We start from the raw sequence: 18555 nt of genomic DNA, 5'->3' as shown, positions 1-18555 counted from the left end.
AGTGTCTTGCCTTTTTGTTCTTCTCTCTATCCCCGTTATCACCACTGTAGTCCAGTCTGTATGACTTCTTTAAATTATTTGTGGAGACACCTTACTGGTCACCCAGTGTCCAAGCCCACTTCCATCCTTTCCATACTCTCTCAATACCCAGCTCAGAAATCTTTAGTGGTAGAACAGTTTTCCCGGTTCCCTTCTAGCTATCTTCTTACACATACTTTTTATTTATTTTTTCCCATCCACTTTTAAGTTCTGGGATACATGTGCAGGATGTGTAGGTTTGTTACATAGGTAAACATGTGCCATGGTGATTTGCTGCACAGATCAACCCTAGGTATTAAGCCTAGCATCCATTAGCTATTCTTCCTGATGCTCTCCCTCTCCCGTCCCCTCAACAGGTCCCAGTGTGTGTTGTAACCCCTGAAGTGTTCATATGACATCATCGTTCAGCTCCCACTTATAAGCGAGAACATGCGGCATTTGGTTTTCTGTTCCTGCATTAGTTTGCTGAGGATAATGGCTTCCAGCTCTATCCATGACCCTGCAAAGGTAGACTGCTTTCACACAGCGTCTTGCTTTTTCTTAGGCATCTCCCTTTCCCAGAATTGCTACTCAACTGTTCCCCTGAAACTCACTTGCCCTTCTGGGACCATATTTAAATTTCTACTTGATGGAATGTAATCTAATTTTGGAAACTCCATACATTTCTTTTGTAGTCTTAAGAAACTGCCATCATTATTACTTCGTTATACCTTCATCAGTGCTTGAGAGTCAGTGGGGCAGAGTGGTTAGAAGCATGGACTCTGGAGCCACACTGCCTGCATTCACATCCCAGTTCACCTCTTATTATTCTCCACCTTGCTCTGGTTATTTAACCTCTGTGAGTCTCATTTTCCTACCTATTTCACAGGGCTGTTAGGAGGGATAAAATGAGTTAATGTGTGTTTAAAATACTGAAAACACTGCCCAGTACTAGAGAGATTTCTGCTGTTATCATTACATGTTAAAAAAGATTTCTTCTTTTCCATAAGCCCCTTTAGGTTAAGAAATGTCTTATTCTTCTTTGGATGCCCTCACAGAATCTAGCATGGTGCCTTATACATAGTAAGCATTCAATAAATAAGTACTTAATGAAATGGAAATTTATTGAAAAGTCGAGTAGTTCAATAACAATGATTTTTGGTTTTGATCCTCAAGTGAAACCACAGAGTTTTTCTGGGATAATTTAATAGCAGAATATGTTGTTTCCTCATTTAATTGCACAATTTGGATTTTAAAAAACTGTATAGTTTAAATATATATATAGTATTTATTTTATTTTTTGAGACAGGGTCTCATTCTGCTCCAGGCTGGAGTGCAGTGGTGCAGTCTTGGCTTACTGCAGCCTCACCCTCCAGGGATCAAGCAATCCTCCCACCTCAGCCTCCCAAGTAGCAGGGATCATAGACACGCACCACCACGCCCGACTAATTTTTTGCATTTTTGTAGATACAGGGTCTTGCCATATTGCTCAGTCTTGTCTCGAACTCCTGAGCTCAAGTGATCTGCCTGCCTCAGCCTCCCAAGGTTACAGGCAGGAGCTGCCGCACCCACCCTTATTTTAATTTTTTTTGGAGATGAGGTCTTGCTTTGTTGCTCAGGCTGACTCAAGCTCTTGGCTTCACGTGATCCTCCTGCCTTGGCCTCCCAAAGTTCTGGGATTGCAGGCATGAGCCACTGTGCTTGACCCAAAAATATATATTTTGACCAAATCATACAAGGATGATGAAATGGCAAACCTGTGAGTACTATAATATAAGACACAGGCTTTGACATTAAAGGAAAAGAACATTACGATTCACATTGGGCAAAAATTTGCCTGCAATGGCAATAACCTTCTAAATGAAAGCATCCCAGAGTAGAAAGATCCCAGAGTAGATCCAGTCATGATGTATAATTTTTTTCAAGAACACTAGTTTTAAGTACTGTTCTGGGATTTTTAGCTTATATATGCATTTGGCCTTTAACATATATTTGATAGAGCTTTTTAGTACCTCTTAGAATTAAATAAAAGATGTCCAGGATTAAAATTTGCTGCTGATGTTGATATGTGAAGTTTAATGCATCGTAGATTGTGGTAATCTGATGTTTCAACTTTAAGTATTTGACATCGTTTGGGGTGTTAGTTTTATGATTTTAAAGAAATGAAAAACATTATCATTGGGGCAGATATTTCATTCAAATTACTTCTATCAATTTGCTTGAAACTTTTTTTTTTTTTTGAGACAGTCTTCCTCTGTCACCCAGGCTGGAGTGTGGTGATAGGATCACTGCTCACTGCAACCTCCACCTCCCAGGCTCAGGTGATCCTCCCACCTCAGCCTCTCAAATAGCTGGGAACACAGGTGCAAGCCACCATGTCCACCTAATTTTTCTATTTCTTGTAGAGACAGGGTTTCATCATGTTTCCCAGGCTGTTCTTAAACTCTTGTGATTCTCTTTCCTTGGCCTCTCAAAGTGCTGGGATTACAGGCATGAGCTACTGGGCCCACCCAGTGACTTTTAAGAGAGTCACTTGAGACTTTTAAGAGAGACTTAAGAATACTCTAAAACTAGACTACAGGTGAAATGTAGAGTGATATTTGGTTTCCGGGGAGGGGTGGGTGGGGAAGAAAGAAATTAAATACAGGCTTACTTTTTCTGGCTTCAAGTCAAGTAAAGTAGTTTTTTTTTTTTTTTTTTTCATTTGTAGATTTTACAGGGGCTTTGATGGGTCTGACAAAGAAGCACTTGCAATGTTTTGGGGTTTCTGTTATGAAATTAACACATAGCTCAAATTCCCATTAAGTAATCATGACTTAAAATAGAGCCCAGCTATATAATCTTGCATATTTCAGAGTTAAGAATGTAATTTTTATCTTTTAATGTTAATATTCTCTAAGGTTTATTTACTGTATTCTTATTTTGTCATGAGTTTATTTAAAATATTTTTAAATATTAAAGTATTTTAAGCATTTCTAGTTGTAATAAAATGTAGATATATTCAAGAAATTATAAAATTAGGTTTTGTAATTGATCGGTATTCAAGTAAAAGGAGGAAAGCTATCAAGTAGTCATGATGAAATATTCATCAAATGTAAAATGACCTACTCATCAACTTGCCAGGTCTAACCTCTGTTTCTGTTTCATTTGTCTTTACAACCTTTTAAGAAGTTTATTTTGTAAACTTCTTTTTTCTCTGCTTTAGAGTTGGAAATACTGAAAGACTTTTATATTCTAGATTATGTCTTTTCCCCCCAGCCCCAACCCAAATTGAAGAGAACTATTGGGACAACTGGATGATTTACAAATCTATTAGCAATGGCAACAATATGAAAATTTGAAGGTATTTATGTATGGCATCCTGTAGTTTGGGTGGAAATCACTTTTTTTTCCTTTCACTTCTGCCATGTCAACTTTAGTCTCAATGTGTAGATTCCAAAATAGAATCCCAACAGATTTCTGGAGACTTTCATCTTTAACTGTGTTGTCTCTCTCTTCTCTGTTTTTTTTTTCTGTGTACTTTAGGATATCTGTGTGGGAACATAAGAAACTATCAGAAGGAACTAGGAAGTAAAATTGCTGAAATAGCAGCCTTCATATTAGTATTATATGATAACTTGAAAATTATTGGTGATATGTTTACGTTATGTAAATCTTGTTTGTATTTTTGTTTTCAGATTTCAGAATGTTTAATATGCACATATTAGCATGTCTCTAACAACTGATGACTATAGTTTGGCTCGAGAGGCTTATATCATGTAAGCTAGTCACACCTATTTGAATTCACTTTTCTTTGTTTCTTGATTTCTTATGGCTATTATTAGTTGCAACAATCAAACAAATTTTGAATATCTTTTGTGAGTCTAGCACTGTGGAAATACAAGGGAAGTTTATTGTGGTTCTTACTTTAAATAGTTTGCAGTTTTATTGTGTATACAAATGTATGCATGTGAAATATACAGATTTTAAAAAAGCAGATCATTAAAGATTAGGTCATAAGGTGTAGTCTGTACATGGAGGAAGAGCTAAGTTGATTCAGAATAACATGGTTAGATTTTGAAGCTAGCCTGGATTTGAATCTTGGATCCACCACTGACGAGCTATGTAAGCTTAGTCAAGCAGCTCAACCCCTGCCACAGTTTCCTCATCTGTCAAATGGTGATGATAATATAACCTACCTACTGTATAGTTGTTACTTGTGGCCTTTCTTTACTGGTATTTCTTGAGAAAATTGACCCCTAATGAGCTAAGCATTTGTCGTATGAATGAATACAACAGATTTTGTGGTTCTGGAATAGCATTGGTCATCAACCATCCTTGGGAGATTTGAGAAAACAGGCACTCAGATCATTTTCTGTGTGCGGTGGTTCTGATGAAGGAATCTTAGTTAAGGATTAAATGAGTTAACATATAATAAATAACAGAAAACAAGGCCTGGAAGTTTTAAAACTAGTATTGTTGGACTCTGAAAAATGAAGACAATTTAATTAATCAGAGGTGAGAGTTTTCAGGCTGAGAGAAATCAAAGGTTTATATGAAAATGTTTTTCATCTTAAGCAAGTATCCAATTACTTTGTCTCTGGGACCAAATGGGGCTGGGAAAATCAACAACGTACTCACCAATCAGGAAGGCATCCAACATTTGGAAGGAGGCTCACACATAGAAAAAAGATTGTTAGTAAGCGTATTACCTGTATCAGAATCATCAAAATTTACAAATATATTGAAATGATAGGAGAGAGAGTGCACGTAAGAGTAAGCCATAAAAACTTCTAATAAGAAAGAGATGGTTTATGGAAATGAACCATGTAGGATAAGATGTGTAAACTGATACACCTTTTGTTGCTATATATAAAGACAAATTATTTCACTTGGTCTTCAGTGCCATATGAGTACAATTTTAGGTAGGTTAAGTGTGAAGAACTGGCTGTTAAGTATAAAGATCATTTGGTGACTTTGGGAAAGAGCCATTTTAATGGACGATCAGCCCACAGCACGTGTGTTAGCGCTCATGTTTTCTCTCTCACACACATACATTAGTTTCAATATATTAGTAAATTTATGAGGCTTTGGTACAGGTAATATTTTTCTTAAGAAGTTTAGCTTTTCATGTGTTTATTACAGTAGACTCTTAGCTCATTATCCTTCTTTTAGGGTTTGTCTTCCTGGCAGTTTATTCTGCATGTCACTGCCATGATCATTTTCTTTCATCTGTTCCACTTGATTCCCACTAATATGCTACCCCCTCCACCCAGCCTAGCCTGTGGGACCAAGTGTGCCCTTATAAAGGATTTAGAGTTCCATTTCAATGCCAGGGGATTCAGCAGTAAGGGTAGTTGTTGCTAGTTTGATGCTTTATTCAGTATTTATAATTGGTATGCTACCTTATTCCAGTGATTGGTTCCCCACCTTGTACTCCAATTCAGGTACCTGGGCTACTTATATTTCTCTTTGAAGAGTCCTTGGTTTGATAACCCTAAGCCTTTGGAGAGGGGTCTCTCTGATGTGTGACATTTGCGATTTCCTATCATTGGGATATCTGTTAATGCATGCTGAACTTCCCTCAAACCAACCACTTGCCTGATTATTAACTGTTGCCTGTCAGGGTTTTATCTGTTTTCTATTATACCTTCTAAATTGTCCCTCACTGCTTGCTATTGCTTCACCACCTCGCAGTTTCTAGTCCCAAATCATTATTCTTTTCAATCCATGGCAGGAACCTCTGGTACTACCTGGAAAATGACAATGGCAGAGAATGTAGTGTTCTTTATAAAACTCCTCTGGCATATGAAGGAGCCAGCAGAATCAATGCCATTAAATATACCAGTTGGACCACGCATGGTGGCTCATGCCTGTAATCCCAGCACTTTGGGAGGTGAAGGCAGGAGGATCGCTGGAGGTCAGGAGTTTGAAACTAGCCTGGGCAATAAAGTGAGATGCTCATCTTCACAAAAAATAAAAAAATTAGCCAGGCATGGTGGTGTGCATCTGTAGTCCCAGCTACTCAGGAGGCTGAGGCAGGAGGATTGCTTGAGCCCAGGAATTTGAGGCTGCAGTGAGCTATGATTGCACCACTGCACTCCAGCCTGGGTGGCAGAATGAGACCCTGTCTCTAAACAAAAATGAAGCATGTCCATAGAAAGAAACTGAAAAATGTTAGCATTAAGAACCCAGATGGAGGCCTTTCTTTTGGTCAAGATTATAATTTAGAAATTTTGAGATGGGGTGTGGTGAAGAAAGTGAGGAAGCTTAACTGCTTGGTTTTATCATCTCTGAAATTTAGGCAGTGACATTATTTATTTAGAGCGAGATAAATTGTGATGGCTCAAAGAGAATGAAAAAGCCCTATAATGGTTTATATGGGGGAATAGATATATAGTCAACTAAGAATGAACACAAGGATTGTTGAACAGCTGTGAAATAATTTTATGTCTGGCTCCTGTAACATTTGGAGGCCTAGAAACAGACTGGCTAATAATTAGCCAAGTGTGTATATGAGGTTTTTTTAAAGCATTTCTTCCAGAAGGGATTAAAGGCAGTTTACAAAAATATATCCAGCATGACAAAATTAAATATATATAATGGCAAAGGAGAAAAAAAGTTTAATAAGATGGAGCTCAGAATGAGGATAATAACCAGATTGCATATGAGGAAGTTTAGAAATGGGCCGTAAGTTAGCCGTGAGCTTTTTTCTTTTTCTTTTCTTTTCTTTTTTTTTTCTTTTTTGAGACAGACTTTCGCTCTTGTCACCCAGGCTGGAGTGCAGTGGGTGCCATCTCAGCTCACTGCAACCTCCACCTCCTGGGTTCAAGCAATTCTCCTGCCTCAGCCTCCCAAGTAGCTGGGATTACAAGCACCTGCCACCACGCCTGGCTAATTTTTGTATTTTTAGTAGAGATGGGGTTTCACCATGTTGGCCAGGCTGGTCTTCAACTCCTGACTTCAGGTGACCCGCCTGCCTCAGCCTCCCAAAGTGCTGTGATTACACATGTGAGCCACTGCACCTGGCTAGCTGTGAGCTTTTTAGTAGCCAATTGCAAAGATGGAAATAATAATCAAGTGATCCCAAGCCTGTAAAATAGAAAACAAATGAATTACTTAGGCAAAGCACAAGAATTGGTGGCATTGAGAAAATGTTTGCCCGAGGTCTTTTCTGGGAATTTATCAAATATTAACTTGGGGGAAATGCTTTGGGTCCAGCAGAAATAGCCCTAGGAAGAACCAGCCTTGATTCTAAGAAAGTTTATAGTTGTGCTTCATGCCTTCCAGGGTTTGAAATCTATAGATATTGTAAAGTGGGCAGAATTAGATTGGATTCGAACAACTAGAGTAAAACTAACCTCATTAACAAAACACTTTAATGTGTCACACAAACGTAATTTTATAGGAAATATTTATATATTTTAGATATTTTAAAATATTAATTTATCTCTAGTCATCAAGGAAATCCTGAGATATATTCTGGCTTTTCTTGGACTCACCTGGGTACATTCAGATTGTCAAAATATTGTCAGATATCAAGTGTGTCAGCACAAACAAAAGGAAAGAGTAGAGAATACTTTCTTTGAAAAATATTCTGAAAGAATCTAGTTTCCAGCATATTATCTAATGCCAACCAAATGATTTGGCAAGCCTGAGAACTTGGCAATATGCCTTAGGGGATTGGTAGATAGTGGTACAGGAGTGAGTATAACTATGTCAAACTCTAAAGACTGAAATTGAATTGTATTTCCAGTGAGGGAGAGAACAGTTAGTTAAATTTTTGTATTTAGGGTTTTTAAAAAATTTCTAAACTAATTAAAGGATTTTACCTTGACTGCAGTCTTATTTAATGAAACTTTGCATTTTTTCTTACATTTCCTTAGATTGACTTAGACTAGTTTTCAGTTTTTTTAATAAGAAGGATTAAAAAGTATTCTTTCATGTATCAAATGTGTTAATCATGTCAAAAGCTCTTGTTTTAATTAGTTTGAGGATGGAGTACTAAACAGAAACATTACACAAACAAGTTGCTAATTATTCTCAAATACTGGCTAGTCATGAAGGATGAGGGCAGTGGTGAGTGGGGAATGCCGAATAGTGATCCTCACTACTAAAGATCAAGTAGTGAAGGATGAGCAGATCCCTGAATTATTTTATGTTTGACTGAATGATTGAATGGATGAACATTTGCTGAGCTAGGTTCTTGAGACAGAAGTATGATAAAGTCATGGTCCCTGCTCTGAGAGTCTACTGGGGGATTATCTAGTTGATTAGAAAATAAGCCAGTTATACTACAGTGTGGTATAACTGTATACCAACCATTATCCAAGCATGGCATAAATGGTTGGTATGCTGTGAAAATAGAGAATTGGAAACTGAGACGTTTAGTTGAATTTTTAGGGGAGTTGCTCACTTGGGAAAGAGTATCCGAGGCAGAAGTAGAGAACTTAATTAAACAGCATGGTTTTTGTTTTTTTTGTTTTTGGTTTTGTTTGTTTGTTTTTGAGACAGAATCTCACTTTGTTGCCCAGGCTGAAGGGCAGTGGCACCATCACAGCTCATTGTAGCCTCAACCTCCCAGTCTCAGGTGATCTTCCCACCTTAGCCTCCAGAGTAGCTGAGACCACAGGTGCATGCCACCTTGCCCAGCTAATTTTGTATTTTTTTGTAGAGACATTTTTGTAGAGACATTTTTTTTTTTGGTTTTATCATGTTGCCCAGGCTGAGCATAGATCTTGGAAGTAGGAAGACTGCACCCTCTGTATAGTGGAGGAAGGAGAGGAGTGACAGGAAGTGAGCCCAGAGGGATAGGAAGGGGCTAGAATAGGAATGGCCTTTTGTGCTAGGATAAGGAGCTTCATATTATCCTGAAAGCTGTCAGGGAACAAGGAAAGATTTTGAGTAGGAAACGTATATGATTAGATTTGCATTTTTAGAAAGGTGAATCTGGTAGCAACTTCGGAAGGGATTAAATGTGGGAACAGTGCTGTTGACAACTAGACAATCTATGAAACTTGTAATTAGTAGGTGAGAAGTGATGGTTCTGAATGAAGGCAGGGACAGTTGCAAAGGAAAAAGGGAGAATCACCTTCTAAAGTGGAAGTAGAATCTGCCTTGGCTCAGTGACAGGTGGGATGTAAGTGATGATGGGAAAAAGAAATTGAAGATAATTTGTGGCTTTCTGATTAAGGCCACAGGTGTTTTGTTGTTGTTGTTGTTGTTCTTGTTTCCTTCTTAAATTGAGGTGACATTTAATTTATAAACAACATAAGATTAACTGTTTGAACTATATAATTCAGTAGTATTTGGTACATTCACGGTGTTGTGTAACTGTCACATTTATCGAGTCTCAAAACATTTTCATCACCCCAAAAGAAAGTGGCAATTCCCAGTTCGCCTCTGCCCCAGCCCTTGGCACCTACCAATATGCTTTCTGTTTCTATGAATTTACCTATTCTGAATATTTCATATGAATGAAATCATATACTATGTGACCTTGTATGTGGCGTCTTTCACTTAGCACGATTTTTAAGGTCATCCATATTATAATACAAATCAGTACTTTATTTATATGGCTGAATGATATTTCATGTATATATTTACCACATTTTGTTTGTTTATCTATTGATGGACATTTGAGGTGTTTTCACCTTTTGGCTATTGTGAATAGCCAAAAGGTGATTTGGCTATTGTGAAAGCTCCTGTGAAGATTAGAACGGGTAGTATCTGACTACCCATTTTCAATTATTTTGGTAATATCTAAGAGTGGAAGAGTGACTCATAATTCCATGTTTAATTTTTTGAGAAACTACTATATATATATGTGTATATATATGTGTATATGTGTATATATGTGTATATATGTATATATGTGTGTATATATGTATATATGTGTATATATGTATATATGTGTATATATGTATGTGTGTATATATATATGTGTACATATGTATATATGTGTACATATGTGTATATATGTGTACAAATGTGTATATATGTATATATGTATATATGTGTGTATATGTATATATGTGTGTATATATGTGTATATATGTGTATATATATGTGTATACATATACAGCACAGCAGCTATACCACTTTACACTCTCACCATTGTATGAGGGATCCAGTTTCTTCTCATCCTCACCAACACTTGTTATTTTCCATATTTTTGATTGTAGCTATCCTAGTGGGTGTGGATTGGTATCTTGTGGCTTTGTTTTTTGAGACAGAGTCTCACTTTGTTGTCCAGGCTGGAGTGCAGTGGTAGCCTCACACTCCTGGGCTCAAGCAATCCCCCTGTCTTTGCCTCCTGAATAGCTAAGACTGCAGGTGTATACCACTATGCCCCACTAATTTATTTATTATTATTATTATTTTTTTTTTGAGACAGAGTCTCGCTTTTGTTGCCCAGGCTGGAATGCAATGGCGTGATCTTGGCTCACTGCAACCTCCACCTCTTGGGTTCCAGTGATTCTCCTGTCTCAGCCTCCTGAGTAGCTGGGACTACAGGCTCTTGCCACCACGCCTGGCTAATTTTTTTGTATTTTTAGTAGAGATGGGGTTTCGCAGTGTTGGCCAGGCTGGTCTCGAGCTCCTGCCCTCAGGTGATCCACCTGCCTCAGCCTCCCAAAGGCTGGGATTACAGGCGTGAGCCACCACGCCCAGCCACCCCACTGATTTTTTAAAAAAATTTTTGTAGAGACAGAGTCTCCCTATGTTGCCCAGGCTAGTCTCAAACTCCTGGTCTAAGCAATAGCCTCCCAAAGTGCTGGGATTATGGGTGTGAGCCACTACACTGGCCTCTTGCGGCTTTGATTTCCATTTTCCTAATAGCTAATGATGAGCATCTTTCATGTGCTTGACAGCCATTTGTATATCTTCTTAATTCCACTCCCAGGTGTATACCCAAAAGGTCTTTTCAAATTCTTTGCACATTTTTTAATTGCGTTGTGTTTTTGTTGAGTTGTAAGAGTTCTTTATGTATTCTAGATACAAGTCCCTTATAACATACAATTCACAAATATTTTCTCCCATTCTGTAGGTTATCTTTCATTTTGATGTACAAAAGTTTTAATTTTGATGAAGTTCAATTTATCTATTCTTTTTTGCTTATATGTTTGGTATTATATCTAAGAGTCTATTGTCAAGTCCAAGGTTATGAATATACACTCTGTGTTTTGCTCTAAGAATTTTATAGTTTTAACTGTTACATTTAGTTCATTGGTATATTTTGAGTTGTATATGTTAAGATGTCCAACTTAATTTTTTTGCATGTGGATATCCAGTTGTGCCAGCACCATTTATTAAAAGAGATTATTCTTTCCCCTTTGGATGGTCTTGACACCCTTTTCTGAAATCAGTTGGTTGTAGATGTAGGTGTTTATTTCTAGATTCTCAGTTTTATTCCACTGGCCTGTTTTTTTATGTTGTTGCTACAAATTACTTCTTTTACGTGGTGTCACTGTCATCAGATTTATGATTATTGTTTTATGTAGATGTCTTTTAGTTCATAAGGGTAAGAAAAGAAGAGTTGCAAATTAAGAAGTAAAATAGTACTGACTTTCGTATTTATCTATATAGTTACCTTTACCAGTATTCTTTATTTCTTTGTATGGCTTTGTGTTATTATCTAGCATCCTTTCATTTCCACCTGAAGGACTTCTTTAGCATCACTCGTAGGGCAGGTCTACTAGGGAGAATGTCTTAATTTCTCTCTCATTTTTAAAAGATAGTTTTGTCAGATACAGAATTATTGTTAGACTGGTTTTTTTTTTTCTTAGCATTTTAAATATGTCACCCTGCTGCTTTCTGGCTTACATATAGTTTCTGCTGAGAAATTGGCTTATCAAATTTGGGAAGTTTTTGGCCATTATTTCTTCAAATAATTCTTTCCCTTTCTATTCTTTCCTTCTGGAACTTTCATTATGTGTTGAGAGTGCTTGATGTTACGTCACAGGTCTTTTGGCCTCCATTTATTTTTCTTCATTCTTTCTGCTCCTCTAGTTTGATAATTTCAGTTGGCCTATTTTCAGTTTCACTGTTTCTTTCTTCTGCCTACTCAAATCTGCTCTTAAACCTCCCTAGTGCAATTTTCATTTCAGTTATAGTATTTTTCAATTCTAGAATTTCTCTTTGGTTCCTTTTTATACTTTCTATCTTGTTACTGATATTCTGTATTTGTTGAGACATAATTCTCCTGGTTTCCTTTAGTTCCTTGTCCATGTTTCCTTTAAGCTCTTTGAGCATACTTAAGAAATCTGATTTAAAGTCTTTGTCTAGTAAGTCCAATGTCAGGAACAGTTTCTGTTAATTTCTTCCGTGATGGGTCATATTTTCTTGTTTCTTTGCATGCTTTGTAAGTTTTTGAAAACTGGACATTTTATTATTGTAATGTGTGATAATGCTGGAATTCAGATTCTTCCCCTTCCTCAGATCCTCAGAGTTTGTTTTTGTTGCTTGTGTGGGTTGTAATTGTTTGGTGACTTTCTTTTTATTTTTTATTTATTTTTTATTTTTTTTGCAATGGGATCTCACTGTGTTGCCCAGGCTGAAATGCAGTGGCACAATTATGGCTCACTGCAGCGTTGACCTCCTAGGCTCAAGCAGTCCTCCTGCTTCAGCCTCTTAAGTAGCTGGGACCACAGGTATGTGCCACCATGCTTGGCTAATCTTTTTTTTTTTTTTTTTTTTTTTTGATACAGAGTCTTGGTCTGTCACCCAGGCTGGAGTGTAGTGGTATGATCTCGGCTCACTGCAACCTCCGCCTCTTGGGTTCAAGCGATTCTCCTGCCTCAGCCTCCCAAGTACCTGGGATTACACATGCACACCACCACGCCTGGCTAATTTTTGTATTTTTAGTAGAGACAGGGTTTCAACATGTTGGCCACGCTAGTCTCGAACTCCTGACCTCAAGTGATCCACCTGCCTTGGCTTCCCAAAGTGCTGGGATTAGAGGCGTGAGCCACCGTGCCCGACCATGCTTGGCTAATTTTTAAATTGTTTGTAGAGATGATGTCGTGCTGTGTTGCCCAGGCTGGTCTCGAACTCCTGGACGTAAGCAGTCTTCCCTCCTCATCCTCCCAAAGTGCTGGGATTACAGGCATGAGCCACTGCACCTGGCCAACTTTCGTAAGCTATTTTTATAAAGACTGTACCTTTGTCTTGTATGATGTCTGAAGTGTCTGTTCGTTAGCTTGTGGTTAGCAATTGTTTTGACAGATGGCCTTGAATATCTGGAGCCTCACCACCCACCTCACCACTACTTCCAAAATAAAAATAAATAAATAAACAACAAAGCGGATTCTTCTAAAATTTGCTGATTGGCTTTGCACTGGGGCACTTTTTCAAAGCTTAGACAGGTTATTTACAGTCCTCTCATAGCCTACTTGAACTGAGCCTAAAGATCAGCAAGATGTGAAAGTTTAGGGTCTTCTCAGGTCTTTTCTGAATATGCGTCCTACCACGGGCATGCATATGGCTTTCTAAATTCCCCAGTAACACATGGCAGCTTTTCAATGCGCTAAATCTCCAAAGAATCTTTCTTCCCAGGCTGCAGCATATCTTTTGTGTGCCTTAACAGTCATCTTTTGCTTCAGGTGACAGTGGGTTGTTCATTTGCCTTTCACTGTTTTCAAAGAATGCCCTCTGTATAGCCACTTTTCTGCCTTGAGGAAAGTCTTGAGTTAGGTGAAAGTAAGGCAAGTGTCTTTTGTCAGGCCTGAAGGTTGTCCCCAGATAGGTCAAAACAGACAAACACAGTTCTTTGAAAATAAGATCTGCTCTGCCTTCTGTAGAACTGGAGTCCCACACTGGAAATGTGGGCTGCCATTGTCAAGATTGTCACTAAATCAGGGAGGGCATTGGGGCAAGGGCAAGTAAAAATGCCACCAAAATTTCATGTTTCCTCTTTCTTGAGTCACTATTCACTTAGTTGCTGTAAACCTTTGACTATTTTCCAGCGTTCAGATGAAGTTAATTCTGATAGTTTCTTCTCATTTTTTTGTTAGTGTGTTTTTCTGGAGGGAAGGGCCATTGGCACTCTGCTGTCTTTGCTGACATTACTCCCATGGGTGATTTTTTTGAAGAATAAATTTGATAGAAGAGTTTCTGAGCTAGAGAGAGAGGGATTTGAGAGTTAGTAGATGCCAAGAGCTACAAGGGAGGTATATCTCTTGAGCAGTTTTCAAGGGAAATATTAGAACTCATATTTATGTGTTTTAAGAAGTTTTTTTTGTCATTTGTTATGGGATTCATGTAAAAGAAATACATAACTTTTAAGTAAATTATTAGGAAAAAAAACCCTGTGAATCTAATACCAAACTTAAAGCTAAAACATCATAGTAACTTTGAAATGATATTGTATTCCTCCCAGCCCCGTCCTCCGCCATTCCTCCAGAGATAAGTACTAGAGTGATTTTTCTTGTTTGGAGAGGGGAGCTTATATTTCTGCATTTTAAAACAAAGCAGACTCCAAAGCAGCTTACCTAGACATGTACATATCCCTAAACAATGTGTTGCTTAGTTTTGTCTTATGCTTTATATGGAATCCTGTACAGAGTCTTGTCTGTTTTACATTTTTCACTCAGTATTGATCTAAGAGTATCCATGTCGTGTATAGCTGTACAGATGGTCCTAACTTAACTATTGTTCAACTCAAGATTTTCCAACTTTACAATGGTGCAAAAGCGATACACATTCAGTAAAAACTGTACAGCCATTCTGTTTTTTCACTTTGAGTATTCAATAAATTACATGAGATATTCAACACTTTCTTATAAAATAGGTTTTGTGTTAGATGATTTTGCCCAATTGTAGGCTAATGTAAATGTTCTGAGCACATTTAAGGTAGGCTAGGCTAAGCTATGATGTTCAGTAAGCTAGCTATTTAAATGTATTTTTGACTGATAGTATTTTCAACATATGATGGCTTTATAAGAACGTAACCCCATTGTAGATTAAGGAGCATCTGTATGTTGTTCATTTCATGAATGAATGAAACTTAGACGTGAATGTACCACAATTGATCTGCTCTCTACTTGATGGGCATTTAGGGTTGTTTCAGTTTTTATGTTTTGTGAAGATGAACAATGCTAGTATGAACATTTTTATGTGTGTGCTTAAGAAGATATGTATAGTGTTTCCACTGAAATGAAATGACTGAATCATGGAAGATATACATGTTCAGCTTTACAAGATGCTATCACATTGTTTTCTACAATGATTGTTCCACTTGGCTTTCCAATACCATCAACACATAAAAAACCCCACTGATTATTGTTTTCCTAACATTTGATATTGTCGAACTGCTTCAATTTTGCTGATATAATGCTTGTAAATATTAGTTCATTGTGGTTTTAATTTCAAGCTAAGCATGTTATATCTGTTAAACCATTCATACTTCCTTTTCCGTAAAATTCATTTTCTCAATTTTCTATTGCATTTTTTTGGATTGTACTTATTTGTGGAAGCTCTTTATGTATTCTGGATACTAATCTTTTCTTTTTTTTTTTTTTTGAGATGGAGTCTCGCTCTGTCTCCCAGGCTGGAGTGCAGTGGCTCAATCTCGGCTCACTGCAAGCTCTGCCTCCCGGATTCACACCATTCTCCTGCCTCAGCCTCCTGAGTAGCTGGGACTACAGGTGCCTGCCACCACTCCTGGCTAGTTTTTTTGTATTTTTAGTAGAGACAGGGTTTCACCATGTTAGCCAGGATGGTCTCGATCTCCTGACCTTGTGATCTGCCCGCCTCAGCCTCCCAAAGTGCTGGGATTACAGGCGTGAGCCACCGCGCCCGGCCTCTGGATACTAATCTTTTGGCTACTTATATTGTCGACATTATTACCTCATTTGTGGTATGCCTTTTCACATTCTCTATGATGTCCTTTGTTTTGTTGTTTTGAGGCGGAGTCTTGCTCTGTCGCCCAGGCTGGAATGCAGTGGCACCATCTCGGCTCATTGCAACCTCTGCCTCCTGGTTTCAAATGATTCTTCCTGCCTCAGCCTCCCAAGTGGCTGGGACCACAGGCATGTGCCACAAAGCCTGGCTAATTGTGATATCCTTTGAACAGAAGTTCTTAACTTTAATGTAGTCAAATTTATGAATATATATATATTTATTATTTTATATATATTTATTTATTTTTTTATATATATATATATATATTTTTTTTTTTTGTAATGAGACGGAGTTTCACTCTTGTTGCACAGGCTGGAGTGCAGTGGCGTGATCTTGGCTCACCACAACCTCCACCTCCCAGGTTCAAGTGATTCTCCTGCCTCAGCCTCCGAAGTAGCTGGGATTACAGGCATGCACCACCATGCCCGGCTAATTTTGTATTTTTAGTAGAGACGGGGTTTCTCCATGTTGGTCAGGCTGGTCTCAAACTCCCGATCTTGGGTGATCCGCCCGCCTCGGCCTCTCAAAGTGCTGGGATTACAGGCGTGAACTACTGTGCCCAGCCTATGAATATATTCTTTATAGTTAGCGATTCTTGGGTTTAAGACATCTTTTATTACCTCAGTGTCATCAAGAGAGTTTCCTATAATTTGTTCTAAAATGTTGATTTTTTTGGTTGAACATTTATATCTTTAATTATTCAGAATTATTTTTAAAAATTGAAGTATAGCATACAGAGAGGAAAATGTACAAATCATATCACTTGATGAATTATTACAAAGTAATGAGTATGTAACCTCCATTCACATGAAAAAAAAAAAAACAACAACTTAGCATTCTCTCAAACCACCTGCTAAATACTATTCTTCTCCCCAGCGATACCTCCTCTACAGACCTCTAACACTATCAGTTATTTCTGGCCATTTTGAAATTTATATAAATGAAATTATATACTATATATTCTTTTGTTTCTTATCGTCCTTGCTCAATACTATGTGAGATTCATTCATGTTAAGCTTAATAGAAGTTTGTTCATTTTCATAGATATATACTATTTGTACAAGTATGCCATATTTTATTTCTCTATTCTGTTGATAGATATTTGGGTTTTTTCCATCTGGGGGCTAGTACACCTTTGCATCTCTGTTGGGGATGTTTGTAGGAATGGAACTGCTGGTAGGTTTGTGTATGTTCGTCTTGAGTAGGTATTGCCACATTTCCAAAGTGGTGTACCTGTTTTCACTCCTTCTAGCTGTGTATGTGAATGTTCCAGCTGTTCCACATTCCATCCATCTCTTAGATTTAACCCCCGTCAGTCTTTCAAATTTTGGCCATCTTGGTGGTGTGTAGTGGTACCTCACTGTGGTTTTAAATTGCATTTCCCTTATTGCTATTGAGATTGAGCATAGATTGATCAATAGGCAGACAGACTATTTCGTTATATTATTTTATAAAATGTCTGTCAAAGTCTCTTGCCTATTTTTCTTTTATTTATGTAATTTATTTTTATTTTTTAAAATTTTTTATAGAGATGAGGTCTTGCTATGTTGCCCAGGCTGGTCTGGAATTCCTGGACTGAAACAATCCTCCCATCTCGGCCTCCCAAAGTGCTGGAATTATAGGCATGAGCCAGTGTACTCAGCCTTGCCTATTTTTCTAGTGGTTTATTTGTCTTTTTTTTTTTATTATTGATTTTAGGACTTGTCTTAATATTTATAAAATGAGCTCTTTGATGTTTAACAAATATCTCTTCTCTCCATGTGACTTAAATTTTTGTTCTCTTATTGATGTCTTTTAATTATCATAAATTCCTAATTTTGATGTAGTTTACTTTGTTCAGCTTTTCCTTCATAGTTAATGTTTTTGTATCCTGTTTAAAAAATCTTTGCCTATTCCCAAAATATTCTCCTATTTATCTTCTAGGAACAGTTTTACCTTTCACAGTTAGAGCTATAATTCTTCTGATTTTTTTTTTTTTTGCATGAAATGAGGTAAGGCTCAAAAGTAATTTTTTCCCCATGTGGATACCTAATTGACTCAGCACCAATATTTGAAAAGACTTTCTCTTTTTTTGCAGTGCTGCTTTTGTCATAAATCCATATATTTAGGGTTAATTTCATTTCTGCATTCTGTTCTTTTAATGGAATATTGCTTTGCTGAAAAGTTTTGGTATCTGGGAAGGTCTCTTCACTTTCTTCTTTAAGATGCCATGGCCATTCTGGGGTCTTCCATATAAATTTTATGGTTCCTCATAAAACTATTTTGGGATTTTGGTGAATACCATTGGATTTAAGAATACTGCTGAATCTACAGATGAATTTGGGGATTTTTGATATTGAATTTCTCTGTTTATTTCAGTCTCTTTAATATAGTTTAATAAAATTCTATGTATCCTTTGTTAAATTCTAGGTGTTTTATATTTTTGTTTCTTTTGTAAATGGTATGTTTTTGAAAATTACATTTTCTAAGTGTTGATATACGCAGAATGCAATTAGCCATTTTGCTAAACCTTCTTATTGATTCTAACAGATTCTTTATATATTATTTTGTTTTTCTATGTAGATAACCGTAGCATCTGAGAATAATGACAGCTTTGTTTTTTCTTTTCCAATATTGGTTCGTTCTGTTCTTTTTTCTTGTTTTACTAACTGATTAGGA

General features: G+C 37.3%; 1 protein-coding gene across 2 annotated transcripts in view; it reads left to right on the top strand.

The window, feature by feature from the left end:
- TSC22D1 (TSC22 domain family member 1) overlaps positions 1 to 18555 on the top strand; it is a 145987-nt gene that overhangs the window by 69428 nt on the left and 58004 nt on the right. Inside the window, exon 3 of one of the 2 annotated variants that reach the window (XR_010123567.1) lies at positions 3277 to 3292. The exons of the other annotated variant lie outside the window; for it this stretch is intronic. The gene's annotated coding sequence lies outside the window, so the exon portion shown is untranslated. Of the gene's footprint in view, positions 1 to 3276; positions 3293 to 18555 lie in introns of those variants that run through there. 2 annotated transcript variants of the gene reach the window in all.

The sequence above is a fragment of the Pongo pygmaeus genome, chromosome 14, assembly GCF_028885625.2.
Source record: "Pongo pygmaeus isolate AG05252 chromosome 14, NHGRI_mPonPyg2-v2.0_pri, whole genome shotgun sequence".
NCBI lineage: Eukaryota > Metazoa > Chordata > Mammalia > Primates > Hominidae > Pongo > Pongo pygmaeus.
The sequence above is the reverse complement of the archived record's forward strand: the minus strand, read 5'-3'. Positions and strand labels throughout refer to the sequence as shown.